A 15,561-nucleotide genomic window follows, 5' to 3' on the forward strand; every position below is an offset into this window, starting at 1 on the left:
CTGTCTGGCCACACAGGTTTGGTCTGCTCTTACTCAAGAGTTGCCAGGTCGCATGACCCATTTTAAAAATCCAATAAAATTACAATTGATGCAAACTCTTCAAAGTTCTTTTCGTACATTCTTAAAAAAAACTACTGATTCCCTAGACATTAAAAATATTACAAGTTTTCCTCACTATATTACTTCTGGGTCAAAGGTTGTCACAAAGTGCCCATCCTTGCCCAGCTCTGAACACTGAAGATTCCAGTAGTCAGACACTAATTTTGGGTGCACAAATTCATGTACCTCAAGGGTACAAAACGTCAAATGTCTTAAGCAGGTGAGAAATGTCACGTCACATTTTTTTGACACATCAACAGGAGTGTCCAAATTTTACAACTGAAATAGAGGACTGGAATAACGATTTAATAATTCAATCATCAGGCCAGTCTCAAAATTCAAAACATACTCACTTGTACCCTTTAAATCACTTCTTTGGCCAAAGATCTATCCAGCTCCTTCCTGATTTTGCTAAAATTATCCAACTTCACTGTCTCTTTTGAGCACTGTGTTCCTCATTACTCCCCACCCGCCGTGTGAAGTAAGAATGTCCAAATGCTCCATTATTCTCCCTCTACTGTGGCCAAAACCATCACTTAAGGTGATTAGTGACAATGTCAAACAATTCAAGAAGCCTCATTTGTCTAGATCAGATATGGTGCTGTCAACATCATCAGTCCCAACGGCCCAGCCATTCTTTTCTTGCACCTTGAAAGGAAACAGTGAGGAAGTAGTAATGTTATTGAAAATGAAAATCTCAAACTGTAATTTTATGAGCAATCTGAATATCCTGAATACAGGCATTGTAGTGCACAAGTCTGAAGAGACAACAATAAAGGTGTTCACCTGATGTTCCTTTCTATTGCTTTAATGCAGGAGTTAATTTTAAATTACCCATTAATATTGACATCAACAGTTATTAGACCATTAGTATTTTTGAGTCTTAACTATTTTGAATTATATCAGTAATTACATGGCTCATTAATGCAAAGTACTAGCAAAGCCATAATCGATCTTAGTGCTAAGAGTAATTGCTGCGTTTCTCAGTTAACAATCTGCATGTGTATAGCAACTTCAGTGTTGGAACCGTCCCAAGCCACTTCACATAAGAAAAAACAGACAGTAAGCAGGACTGGAGAGGGGAAGAAGAGAGCCTTTGAAAAAGGTAAGAAAATGTAGCCCTGTACATTTGGGAGGAGAAATGCAGAATGCAAGGACATGATATCAAGGGAGGCCACTATCAACACTGAGGAGAAAACACACAAGGCCACAGTTGTAAGATCAGAAGATGCAAGCTGAGATGTAGAGGGCTAAAGAAGCTTTGGAGGTAAGGATAAGTTATAGAAATGATAAAATTAGTGATAAAAAAGTTTTTACAAAATCTGACAAACGTTTTCTCGTTGCAGATGCTGCCTGACCAGTGAGTGTTTCCAGCATTTTCACATCTGAGCTGTGGCTTAGTTGGTAACACTCTTGCTTTGGTACCCAGGACTTGAACACAAAATTAAAAGTCAAGGTTGACCCTCCAGTGCAGTACTGAGGGGTGCTGCACTACTACTACTGGTGCTATCTTTTGGCTGAGACATTAAACTAAGGCCATGTTAACCCTCTCAGGTGGGCGTAAAAGATCCAAAGGTACTAGCTCAAGTTATTCCTTGTATCCTAGCCAATATTTATTCCTAACCAACTGGTCTTAAATTATCCAGACATTGTCATGTTGCTGCTTGTGTGAGTTTCTGTCAGTAGACTTCTTGCCGTGCTTCCCACAGAACAGTGACTAGATACCAATTAGGTGTAAAGTACTTTGGGACATCCAACGGATTTGAACTCTGCTATGTAAATGCAAGCCTCTTTCTTTTCCTGTTCCTTTTATATATTTCCAGCCTCTACAGTATTATGCTGTTGCAAATCATTAATATTGTGAATCAAATCAATCTAGGAGTGGCACACTGGTGAGCACTGATGTCTCTCAGTGGCAGGGACCCAGGTTCGATTCCGACCTTGGATCACTGTCTATGTGGAGTTTGCACATTCTCCGTGTCTATGTGGGTTTTCTCCGAGTGTTCTGGTTTCCTACCGCAGTCCAAAGATGCACAGGTTAGGTTGATTGGCCATGCTAAATTGACCCTAGTACTGAGGGAGATAGCAGGCTAAACATGTGGAGTTACAGGAATAGGTCTTGGGTGGGTTTGTGATTGGTGCAGACTCGATAGGCCGAATGGCCTCCTACCGTACTGTAGGGATTCTATGATATGATTCTAAATTTTGGTAACCAGACAGCAACGGCTGCCAAATACAAGTGGCACTAGTGAACACTTCTCTCGCAGGCCACGTACACACAAGTAAACAGATCTGCTTTGTTACATACTGTTTGCTCCGGAAATGTCCACCTGTACCTCAGTTAATTTTTTTTAAAGAAGCAAATTATATCACCAAGATTCTGAAGAAAAATCATATTTGACTTGAAACATTAACTCTGCACTCTCTCTCTCTCCCCGCAAATGCTGCCAGACCTGCTGAGTATTTCCAGCATTTTTATTTCGGATTTCCAGCATCTGCAGTATTTTGCATTTATCATATTCTGTAACACTGACTGCTCTCATTTTGACATTACACTAATGCAGCATTTGGTTTTGAATAGCCTTTAACTCAACACGGTTGTGCATACATCTAATGCGTACCTACACTATGGAAATATATTCAAAACAGCAATGGGCTAGATACGGTCGAACTGAAATAAGTTGTTCCAATGTTTTCCTTCTCTCCCTTGAATCATGCCTGCACTGCAAATTTAAGTGTTATACAGCTCAGCTCCTGTTTAATCCAATGGTGAAGCAGCGACACATTCTCAGTTAGTACCCCTCACGTGCTGAATAGTGCTGCACTGTGCAACAGAAGAGAGTTATTGCCAAAAACATGCCACTGATCCCTTGGGATCCCTGCAACACAAGGCCACCTCTATTTTGGAGTATTCATTGCTGAGTCTTTGAATTAGTGATTAACATATAGGAGTGGAGTGTGACTATGAAAACAACTGTGTTTGTTTTCAGCTAACTGCTTTCCTTTGGCACGGGGCGGGCGGGGAGGGGTGGGTTGTTGTACAATTACGTGATTTTGTTATGTGGAATTTCACAAACCTTTCTGTGGAATTTCCCTCTTCCCCACTTCTACACATCAAGTAAAAAGGGCCTTTCAAAAATTCAAACATTATCCATACAGAATGGAGCTTTGACTATCTGGAATATAATTTGGACTGGGTATGATTGTGCTGTAGTGCAGCACCCAGAACTTCGATGATTTGATTTATTATTGGGATACCATAAAAAGTATTGTTTCTTGCACACTATACAGACAAAATATACCTTTTTTTTTCAAATTCATTTGTGGGACATGGGCATCGCTGGCTGGCCAGCATTCATTACATCTCTAGTCGCCTGAGGGCAGTTGAGAGTCAACCACATTGCTGTGGCTCTGGAGTCACATGCAGTCCAGACCAAGTAAGGATGGCAGATTTCCTTCCCTAAAAGGACATTAGGGAACCAGATGGGGTTTTCTGACAATCAACAATGGTTTCACGGTCATCAGTAGATTCTTAATTCCAGATTTTTAAAAATTAAATTCAATTTCCACCATCTGCCGTGGTGGGAGTTGAACCCAGGTCTCCAGAACATTAGCTGAATTTCTGGATTAATAATCTAGCGATAATACCAGAGTCCATCGGGGAGAAGAACAGGAAAGAGCGCAGATATTGTGTTACAGTCATTGCTGGGGTGCAGATAAGGATCAACTTAATGTGAGGTAGGTCCATTCCAAAGTCTGATGGCAGCAGGGAATGAGCTGTTCTTCAGTCGGTTTTGTAGATTCAAAGGTCTATGTGCTCTCTGACGTTTGTATCATTTTCCTGATGGAAAACTCAAGATGCTATTCCTTGTGTTAAAAGAAAATTGGATAAATATTTAAAGCAGAAGAAGACAGGAAGCTATGGTGAAAGATTAGGCCAGTGGGCTTTGGTATGCTCTTGCATAAAAGCAGCACAGACACAATGTGCAAAAGGTCTCTTCTTGTGCTATGAACTCTACTGTTCTACGACTGTTGCCTAACTCAACATTAGATGATCTGGAGGAGGGAACTGAGTGTATGGTGTCGAAATTTGCTGATGACACCAAGATTGGTGGAACGGCAAATTGCGCGGAGGGTGTGGAGAGTCTGCAGAAGAATCTAGATAGGCTGGGCGAATGGGCCAGGAAATGGCAAATGGAATTTAATGTTGGCAAGTGCGAGGTGGTCCACTTTGGTAGGAATAATGGTAGGAAGGACTATTACTTACGTGGCGAAAAACTGCAGCAGGCGACGGTGCAGAGCGACCTCAGGGTCTTTGTGTATGAGTCGCAAAAACCCAGCCTGCAGGTGCAGCAGGTGGTCAGGAAGGCTAATGGGATGCTGGCCTTCATAGCGAGGGGGGACTGAATATAGAAGTAGGGAGGTCTTGCTGCAGCCGTATAGGGCATTGGTGAGGCCGCAGCTGGAGTACTGTGTGCAGTTTTGGTCGCCACACTTACGCAAGGATATTTTGGCCCTGGAGGGAGTGCAGAGGAGGTTTACTAGGCTGATACCGGAGTTGAGGGGGTTGAGCTATGAGGAGAGGCTGAATAAACTAGGCTTGTACTCGTTAAGAGTTTAGAAGAATGAGGGGAGATCTCATTGAGACATATAAGATGACGAATGGGATGGATAGGATAGAGGTGGAGAGACTCTTCCTGCTCAGAAAGGACAGTAGGACTAGGGGGCACAGCCTCAAGATAAAGGGGGGGCGATTTAGAACGGAGTTGAGGAGGAACTTCTTCACTCAAAGGGTGGTGAATCTCTGGAATTCTCTGCCTGTTGAGGTGGTGGAGGCTGCCTCGCTAAATATTTTTAAGACGCAGGTTGATGGGTTTTTGATAAGCGGGGGGATTAAGGGTTATGGGTAGAGGGCGGGAATGTGGAACTGAGCCATGGCAGATCAGCCATGATCTTACTGAATGGTGGGGCAGGCTCAAAGGGCTAGATGGCCTACTCCTGCTCCTATTTCTTATGTTCTTATGTTACAGCATTATATGCACTGGCCCAACCAAGACTTCATGTTTGTCAGTCTTTCTAGGTGGTAAAAATTCCATTGGCAATCCAATACTGATAGTTTACTGAGAAAACATACCCACTTCCAGGTCTGCACTATGAAATGCGATAAAAAAATTCAATGGGGTGACCATATAGTTCAAGTATTTACACAGCAAAATTAAACTGACATTTTCATGAATGAAAGGAGAATTCACAAAGTCCTGTCATCCATTTCACATTATGATGATCGGACTTTGGATTGTGGCTTAAAAAACTGGCAAAAGCATTCAAGTGGAAATTAATTGGGATTCAATGTAGGGGGAGAACAAGTGAGAATGTAGAATTGGAATGCAGCCACACAGGAAACAGCCTGAATTCTATTTTCCCAGGACATTTCAGGACAGTCAGAATGGAGCTAGGTAGACTTTAATAAGTGAGCTGGAAGCAATGTACCTTATATTGAAATGCATAGCATAACATAGAGAGAGCATTTTATTTTGGTTTTCCATTATAAAGACCTGTTGTAAAGAACGGACAAGTGCATAATTGCCAGAATGGCATCAAGGCCCCATGTCCTACCAACACACTACGAAATGAAGCTAAAGTTACTCCACTGACAAATACATCAAAGCTACACAAATGACTGTCAACTATGCAAAGCAACAGCTGTGCAAGCATTCTGCGGTCTAGCATTGCAATAAAAGCAAAGTCACATTGACCTAAGGTCATATTGTATGATACCTCTGCATTCCATCCTTACGGTGACAGGGAGGCAACTCTGCGTGAGTATTACTTTCTTCAGTTATGTCCAAAATTATTTTTTTTAGAACCAATAGTAATCTTTATATGAGCTGATGTGAAAAGTAAGACTCAAATCTGATTAATTACTCTAAAGCACCGTGACCACTGATTGACCAACTGTAGGTAAAATCAGCAGCCATTTTGCACACAGCAGTATCTTAGCAACAGCTTTGAGATGATTAACTGAATTTTTGGTGTGCAGTTTATGAGGAGGTTTTTAACATCTGCCAAGTTTTTGGTTTGATCTCCTACTTCAAGGAGAGCACTCCTTCACGGTACCTCCTTCAGTTAATTGGAGTGTACTATGTTCAAGTTTTTGAGTGGGACTGGGGTAAGTCAAGGGATAAGTCAATCTCAGTTAAACCAACACTTGAAAAGGGTATAACAGAAAACAAATTCTACTGCAATTTCTGTGAGGACATAGAACAGTGCTGAGTGGAAATGTGAGTGGGGAGACTGCCCCAACTGTTCAGTATAACCTCTTTAATCTCCCAGAGCTCTGACACTGTATAAATACATGAGTGAGAAAGGAATAGAGGAGGATATGTTAATAGGATTATGGTTGATGTATTAAAAATAGTGGGAGGGAACACGTGGGGCTTAAATACCAGCACTGACCAGTTGGAATGCATGGTCTCTTTCTGTAAAATTCTATTACATGCAGCTCCTTCATATCAGCCCCATCACTTCCCACCCCACCCAACGTACACACTACTTGGAGTAACAAAATCCTCTTTTGAAGGAGCCCAGCACAAAAAGGGCATAATCTCAAAATCAGAGCTAAGCCATTCAGCACTTACACTATAGGCAGTAGGAACATGGAAAACATACTCCCTTGCAAAAGGCAGAGAGACAGAGATATTGACAGACTTGCACTAGATAAGAATGTGAATCAACAGTTGGGAAATTAACTTGAGGTACAAACAAGTAATGATCTAACAGACTGGCAGAACAAGTTCAAGGGTTTGAACGGCCTAATTTTGTCCTTAAAAGCATCCACAAACACTGGCATAGTTCACTGTTAAGAGGAGTTAGACAAATATCTCCGCCACACAGAAAAAATATGTTTTTCAGTAGAAACTTTCACTTTAAGACTTCAGAGTAGGCCCAGTCTCATTTGCAACAAATCTTCTGGCCTTCACGCCCCAATCCAGTAATTTGAGCATACATTCTAGACTGAGACCACAAAACAGTACTGAGGGAGCGCTGCGAGAAGTGCCATCCTGCAGGTCAAATGTTAAACCGGGGCTCTGTTTGTTCTTTGAATTGGATTAAAAACATTGTGCAACACAACTTCAGCAATGATGGGGAGATGCCGGTGTTGGACTGAGGTAAGAAGTCTCAAAACACCAGGTTAAAGTCCAACAGGTTTATCTGGTATCACAAGCTTTTGAAGCGCTGCTCCTTTCAGTAAAAGCAAGGGATTGCTCCCCAGCCCCCCCTCATTGGCCAATATATACTTGCAATCAAAATCAGAAAAAATAGGTTGTTATCTGGTCATTATTACATTGCTGTTTGTGGGAACTCGCTGTGTTTCTTACATTAACAAGACAGTGGCAAGACATATTTCAAAAATCAGAGGGAAAGGGACACCCTAAAGCACTGCACTATTAATACTTTGCTGCAGCTTTGAATAACCCAGGATCCTGAATTCAGATTGGATTATAGAGATTTAACCCTCAGGTGGAGCAGTTCTTCAGTCTAGGGCCAGGAGGGAATCTTAAATTTTTCAATTTGTGAATATTTTAATCCTTATCTGCTCAAACGCTCTGTCATTAATGTCTGCAAACAACATGGACCAAAAATTTCAACTTTGCCTTTCTCACCAGGATCCTGGCCACTGTCAGCATAACTCCCCCCTCCAGAAATGCAACCGAATTCCAGAGCAATAGTTTGGCTTCCAAACCCAGAGATGAAACTTTAATTGGGTTTACTTATTTTACATTTTTGAGGCTGCTGTAATTCTCATTAGTGCCTGATATCCCAAACTGTTCATTTGTTGAACTCATCGAACAAAATTAGCACTATGAAATGGACAATTATTTTTCCCCACTTCGTTATTTTACTTTCTCTCTGTTTTGCCCCAAAGACAATTTTGCTGACAGAAAGCTTTTTAATCCAAGCTATCCTTGTCAAAATGATGAGCTAAAATTAAACAGCAATGCAACGTGCCAAAATAAATATGTTTTAAAAACTAAACATTCAATGAAACCGCGGAAAAATGCCCAACTCAAGAATCATAGACTCCCTACAGTGGCCATTCAGCCCAATAAGTCTGCACCAACTCTCTGAAGGAGGATATTACCCAGGCGACCTCCCCCACCACCCCAATAGCTGTAACCTCATGAATTTACCATGGCTAATTCACAGTCAAGTAACCTGCCGACAGGCATTGCCGGGATATTCTTATAATAACGAGGATGCAAAAAAAATGTTCTTTTAAAAACAAGGCTCAAATAACTTGAAATGAAGTTGCTGCAGCACAGATTCTATTCCTGGTTAATCTGTCACCCAGAGCTCTATGGCTCATCATTATATTACACCAGAATTAATATTTAGGAATGATAGTAAACCCAACAGAATCCTGATTTCAGAATCTAACACTAACCTGCAAGTCAAGTTTCATAATAAATCATACAAATAACACACATCACGATTGTTGCACTTTTTTCCTTTATTCTTTCACAGGGTGTGGGCATCACTGGCTGGGCCAGCATTTGTTGCCCATTCTTAATTGCCCTTGAACTAAATGGCATGCCACACCATTCCAAGGGCAGTTAAAAGAGTCAATCACGTTGTTGGTGGAGGCTGCCTCGCTAAATATTTTTAAGACGCGGGTTGATGGGTTTTTGATAGGAGAGGGGATTAAGGGTTATGGGGAGAGGGCGGGAAAGTGGAACTGAGCAGCGACAGATCAGCCATGATCTTATTGAATGGCGGGGCAGGCTCGAAGGGCTGGATGGCCTACTCCTGCTCCTATTTCTTATGTTCTTATTTGTGGACCTGGAGTCGCATGTAAACCAGGCCGGGTAAGGATGGCAGATTTCTTTCCTGAAAGGGCATTAGTGAACCAGATGGGGTTTTTTTGGAACAACAATAATTTCATGGTCATCGTTGCAGAGACTAACTTGTCAATTCCATATTATTAATTGAATTCAAATCCCATTGGCTGCTGTGACACTTGAACTCAAGTCCACAGAACATTTAGCCTATGCCTCTGGGTTACTAGCCCAGTGACATTATCACTACACATTTGGAAATCAGAGCTTTGTCAGACCCAATAATTTGCACTGCAAACAAGATGAAGGTGATGTAAAACGAGGGGACTTCATCCCCAATCAATTATAGCGAGAGTAGGTTGCCATCTAACAAAAACATTCAGAGTATCTTCAACTGAACCTAACTTACCTAACAGAATAGATTAACAGATCTTCACATCATATCTAGTTTTTTTTAAATACTAATTGAAAAAGCATATTGCCTCCAGCACCAGAATTGCTTAGTCAATGCCTGCGTGATTTCTTTACACTGGTGGATTAAAGGGATCAAACGTGAATGATAAATAGCATCAGATGCAGAGCTCACTTCACGTAGCAGGCAAGGTCATGCAGGTTACATATGGTACTTTTTGGAAATGCACAAGACCAAGCAAATATGGAATGGGGAAGGGGAGGGGCAGGTTGGGGTCTTAAGGGCAGAGATGAATTAGGAAGAAAATGATACAGAGGGGAAAAGCAGAGAACACAAATAGAGAAAGAAATGAAGGGGGGGGAGGGAAGAGCGGCAAGAAGGAGGAAAGAAATATTTAGAATTAAATATCAACTTTCACAACCTCAAGTTTGTTCCATATTGCTTTGCAGCCAATGAACTATTTTTTCAAGTTAGTTACTACTGTAACGCAATGTAGGAAACATAACAGCCAATTTGTGCACAGCAAGGTCCCCTTGATGGCAATGGGATAAACAACAAGATCATCTGCATTTAGTGATGTTGGTTCAGAGATTACTATCGACCTGGAAACCAGAGACAATCCCTCCACTGCTCTTCTTTGAAAAAGTCCCATGTGATCATTTACATCCATGAAAGGTAGAACGGGACCTTGGTTTGACATCCCATGCAAAATGTGGGCTGTCCAACATTGCAGCTCTCCCTCAGTACTTCACTTTGTCTCAGGATATACATGGTGACCAAGTCTCTAATGTGGGACTTGAACCCAAGAACTTCTGATACAGGGGTAAGAATGTTATTTATCCACAGCTGACACTCTGCTGAGAGGAAGAAGGGAATCGTCATCACTTAATACCTTTATTCTTGCTTAGAAAGAGCTCTTGATTTTTCTTTGTGGAATCGGTCTAACACATTCCTTCCTCTATAAATTTCAGCACTTATTTTCTTGAAATATATGTCTTAACATTTTGATTCCCTAAAATTTATTTCCCTACTGGGAATTTTAATTCTGGCCCTTCTTATTCAAAGTCATGGTCTACATCAGAACCTTCCCAAAAAGGGTCTTTAGCGCTAAATTATTGCAAGATGATACAGATGCTCAGAGTAAAAAAAACTAAATAAGCTACAATTAGATTGATTCAAAAGGGGATATGTACTTATGTTGCATAAATCAATACTTGCAAAAACAGTATAATCTACGTTAATTATAAAGCCCTTGCTTAGAAAACATGTCTGGTGCAGTTCATTTCTTGGGGATGAGTAGCGGTTTTGTGAGTTGACTTGACCTATTGTTTTCTTTTGGCAGCACTTTGGTTCAAAAGGAGGAATGCAACAAGTTAATAGAATTTAAACCAATTAACTAGTTTTTCATCTCGTTACTACTTGTGGGACTTTGCTGCTGCAGATGACTTCCTGCGTTCACAATGTAACGACGCATTCCATTTTTATGAAACATCTTGTGGTGTCTTGCTGGTTTAATAAGGTGATACATTTAGCAAGTATTCACCATAAAATGCAGCAAAAATTTAGGTGCAAAGCAAGAGCAAATTGGGCAAAAAAAGACAATGCCAGCTTCATGCGTCTATTATTGCTGCAACTGAAAACAAGATCAAGGCTTTAAAGCAGCATTTTGAAACACCTATCTTTCTGGCCTGTTCACCGTGAAGCACTTACAGCTTCAGTAAAATAAGAGAATGAAAGGTTTGCATTTAAATAGCAACCATCACCACCTTAGGACATCCCAAAGTGTTTTACAGTCAGTGAAGTAATTTTGAAGTGGGTGACTACATAGGCCTTTCTCATGCTTAAAAATTACAGTCTGAAGTGTGATAATACTGTGCTTTTGATATATTTTATGTTTAAAGGGACTGTTTTAAAATTCAGTTTTTTTTTCTATAGGCAGCCAGTGTGTCTGGAAGGAATATAGCTCAGATGCTGAGAAAGCAGGGTAATTTTAGCCATGTAGTGTTTATTTAGGAGAGAGCGAATGGATTTTTGTTTATAGGTAGAAACCTGGGGTTTTTTGATTAAAGGAATGAAAGGTGGTTTTAGATGTGCAAGCTCATGTGATAATGTGGCTAACAAGAGAGTTTGTAGCAGAGAAGCAATTCTTCAGTTTCTGATTGTGGTTGTTTAAAGTCAGAAGTCTACAAACTGCTCTGAAAATCAAAACCTTCTCTGAAAGCTTCAAAGCTGTTCACCCAATTTATAGCAATTATGCCTTAGTTTGCTAACTGTATTTAAAGTGGCATTTGACTCTAAGAAGGTCATTGCTTCTTTGGACCTGAAATTGTAATCAGTTAAAAATTTAAAATTGTTTCATTTTTCTCAACTATTGTTCAACTGTTAAAATTTAAGCTACTTTGTTTTGTTGGAGTTATATTTAAAATGCATTATGAATAAAGCATGTTTTGATAAGAGGTCCCCAATTTGGCAGTAGAATTACTCCTGGAGTGAACCTGTCCTCACATTTATGACAAAATAGAAAATTGTTGGGGTCTTGTCTGTCATGATATACCTTGGAGGTCAGAAACTCGATACCAAAACCAGCCCAAAAGAAAACTTGTTCTCTAATGCTCCCCATCTTCCACTCTGACGCACCCTAAACCTACCCTCATTATTTTATAGAAAAATCTTAAAATAAAAAAAATCTTTCCTTACACTTTTATCGTCATTCAAGTTTCTTTGTAGGAGCAAGCCTTCTGCTCCAGCTGAGTTAAATTGTAATCATACGAGCTGCGTATATAAAAGTTAAGGTTCTGTCTTTAAAATAACCAATTAGGTAATAATTAATACAGTCTGGGCTAAGAGCTTCTTGCCAAACATGCTATGAATGAACTCAAGCAATATCGATACTTAATTCTTTGGCTGGCCTTGCTCTCGAAAGTTTCTTATCTCTTTCTCCCAGACTGGCGCAGCTCTTCAAGCAGCACAGTGGATAACTACACAAACTCAGTCTCACAAATGGAAACATTAATATGAATAGTAATGAATTTAGTTTCAGCACTGCATTTATATAATGTCTCATCACATCACTAAGAAACATTTCTGAAGCACTTGCCATATAATTAACTTATTTGAAGTGCAGTCGCTGCTGGCAACCAGCAGAGTAAGAGCTCTCAAACAGCGATGAGGCAGAAGCAGTTACTCTGGTTTTCGCAGCTTTGACTGAGGGCAGAATGTTAGCCAGGTCAGACTGAACTCCTTGCAATCCTTTGAAATGTCATTGTGGGATCTTTAGCACCCACTTAAACCAGCTGATAAGCCCTGGGTTTCAACAGCTCATCTGAAGGATGGCATGCCCAACAATGCAGCACCCCTTCGGCATTGCACTAAGAAAGTCAGCCTTGGCTTGGGTAGGGGATTGACGTCACAATCTCATGACTTGAGACACAAGAGTCCTAACAACAGAGCCAAGTTGAATAATTTACTTGATCAGAAGAAAAGTCATGCCACTAAGCATAGACATTCCACTTCTGTGAACACAGATTTATAATGAACATAACCCTCAAATTTGAGATGTATTTTAAAAATGAGCAAAATGCCTGATTTTTCAACTCGGAGGGCATTTGAGGACACCCCCACCAAAAAAAAACTCTGAGTGTATAATGCGCCGTATAATTAACTCAGTGCAAAGTTGGACAGATTTTTGAGTCAAGCGTTATAAGGAGCAGACAGGAGATTTTTGATTTGATTTATTATTGTCACATATATTAGCATACAGTGGAAAGTATTGTTTCTTATGTGCTATACAGACAAAGCATACCATTCATAGAGAAGGAAATGAGAGAGTGCAGAACGTAGTGAAGTTTCAGAAACATAGAATGAGAGCACAAGGTAGAATTTGAAGGTATGCTGGGCACAGCTTGCAAGAAGTCACCTTGCTCCGGCGCAATCTTGGTCTTAAACCACAAACAGACCAGCTGTGATCTTGCTTAGTGCTGGAGGAGGCTACTTCTGCTCCTAAATCCTAGGTTTCGAAAAGCTCAGGTGATACAGCTAACTTGGATAGGAAAAAAAAGGTGGGGACGGGGAAGCAAAAGAGAGAAAACCCACAAAATAAATTCCACAATGAAAGGGTGTGAAGTAGTTAGAATAAGCAAATGATTTTACACAATCTGCCTAATCAGATATGGAGCCTATGTCGACAGTGCGCCCTAGGTGGACCCTTCGCCCACTCCTCCAGTGAATATTTTCCAGTTCAGCTTGTGGGTGTCCTCAGTTAGTACGTCAGCTTCTCTCATTGCTGAAACTGACTCACTTATTCCAGCGGGCGGGACTGCTGGTCCATGAAGTTCGGATCTTTTTCTGCTGTCACAGTAGCATTCTCTTTCTTAAAAATGCAGTCTCAAAGCCTTAAACTCAGGGGGGTTGGTGGTGTGGTTGTGGTGGTGGCGGCTCTGTGCAATCATAGCCCTGGCGTGGAGATGCCAACGTTGGACTGGGGTAAACACAGTAAGAAGTCTCACAATACCAGTTAAAGTCCAACAGGTTTATTTGGTAGTAAATGCCACTAGCTTTCAGGTTTTGCCCCTTCGTCAGGTGAGTTAGCTAGTCAAGCTAAATTTAAATTTAGTCAAGCTAGTTTAGCTCACAAGAAACAATACTTTTCACTGTATGCTAATACATGTGACAATAATAAATCAAATCAAAAATCATATTCCCTTACAGTGATTACTGGTTTCAAACTATATAAAACTTTGGCACACAAAAGGTCCCATTACTCATTGTTTGGGAGACGAGACCAGATGCACAATGAATCCCACCATGGGGTTTTTCTACTCAACAATGCCAACTACAAGGGGAATCCAGAAATACAAAACAGGCCTAAATAAGTAATTGCAGACAATAAATAATTGCCGGTGTTGCAAATTTAGATGAAGTTCCTTTTAAAAATCAGGATTCCATTCCCCCTCTCCCCCGACCCCCTCTACCGAAAAGCTAAATTAAATTGATAAAAAATAAGCAGTGATGCAACGTGGCTTCCCTCCATTTGGAGCAGCAGCAGCGATTCATCAAATCTGGAAATCTGAAGATGACAAGGAAAAGCGGATGGGATGTGAGTGACACCGTGTGCAGCCATGCCCAAATGTAGGGAAACGTGCAGTTTTAAACATCGCCCAGGGTCAAAAGGCGTGAACAGCACTAGTTGGGGGGGGGGGGGGGTGGGAGAAGCTGCCACGTCCTCTACCTCCTTCTCCACATGTCCCCCCCCAGCCCAGCCCCCAAACCCCGAATAGATCCTTAGAGAAACTCTGTCCCAAACCTTTAAAAAAACACACACGCTAGCAGGTAAGCGTTACACAGCATGCCACTATTAGCATATTGTTGCAACACAAGGGTCTTTAAATTTAGAATGTAATTTTACATTAAATGCAAGAGCAAAAATCAAATGAACCTAACAAGCAATCGAACACCTTTTCTCTTGTTGTAACGAGATGGAAAAGTTTGCAAACTAGCCCCCTCTAATAACCAGGGAAAAAAAAAGTTCCTGAAAATATCCAGGCTGGGTTTACCGGCTAGAATAAACAAACTCTCGAGTTGCTGGGTTTAGTCATTATTATAGTCGATTGTTTGACACTTGGGACAAAGTTGTGATGTTTGGGAATGAGGAGTTTTAAGTGCAACTTGGCCAGAAGTGCACCAAAAACATTTTGGATTGTTTAAAAAAAATCCACTGACGTCGTTTCTTAAGGAGGCAAACTCTCAGGCACTAGGAAAGGAACCAGGGGCAGCTTGGATACACCCAGAATCAGGGATTCAATCGTGTCTAGAGCAAGGGAGGGGTCGTAGAGAAAGTTTTTTTGCAAGGTTTACCTGTTTTTTTGACCGGCTGACTTGTACTCTGCAGCGAGGGTGCCTCAGGTACGAGAGGCGAGCTAGGACTGAGCACACACACTCTCTAAAGCTCGCACATAGACAGCCTCTGCATGAGATTGTGGGAGGGAACCACTCACTCAGTCCCACAATTTAACTCTTTCACTCACTTTCTAAATTTCGAAGAGGGGAATGAGAAATATTTGGTATGGGCAAAGTGATGGGCAGTTCACAAGAATAAAATCAGAAATGTTGGGAATGCTCATCAAAGAAAGGAGTTACCCCAGATTTCTGTCCCCCGAACAAAGGGTTGAATGATTTCCCAGCATGGGGTTTTTGTCAGAGTTATGAACTGAAATA

General features: G+C 41.0%; 1 protein-coding gene across 5 annotated transcripts in view; it reads right to left on the minus strand.

Annotated features, from left to right (window-relative positions):
- p4ha1b (prolyl 4-hydroxylase, alpha polypeptide I b) overlaps positions 1 to 15,561 on the minus strand; it is an 82,721-nt gene that overhangs the window by 56,257 nt on the left and 10,903 nt on the right. For 4 of the 5 annotated variants that reach the window (XM_080215809.1, XM_080215808.1, XM_080215807.1 and 1 more), the window contains exon 1: positions 15,202 to 15,297. The exons of the other annotated variant lie outside the window; for it this stretch is intronic. The gene's annotated coding sequence lies outside the window, so the exon portion shown is untranslated. Of the gene's footprint in view, positions 1 to 15,201; positions 15,298 to 15,561 lie in introns of those variants that run through there. 5 annotated transcript variants of the gene reach the window in all.

Source organism: Carcharhinus amblyrhynchos, chromosome 31, assembly GCF_965287045.1.
Source record: "Carcharhinus amblyrhynchos chromosome 31, sCarAmb.v2.hapA, whole genome shotgun sequence".
NCBI lineage: Eukaryota > Metazoa > Chordata > Chondrichthyes > Carcharhiniformes > Carcharhinidae > Carcharhinus > Carcharhinus amblyrhynchos.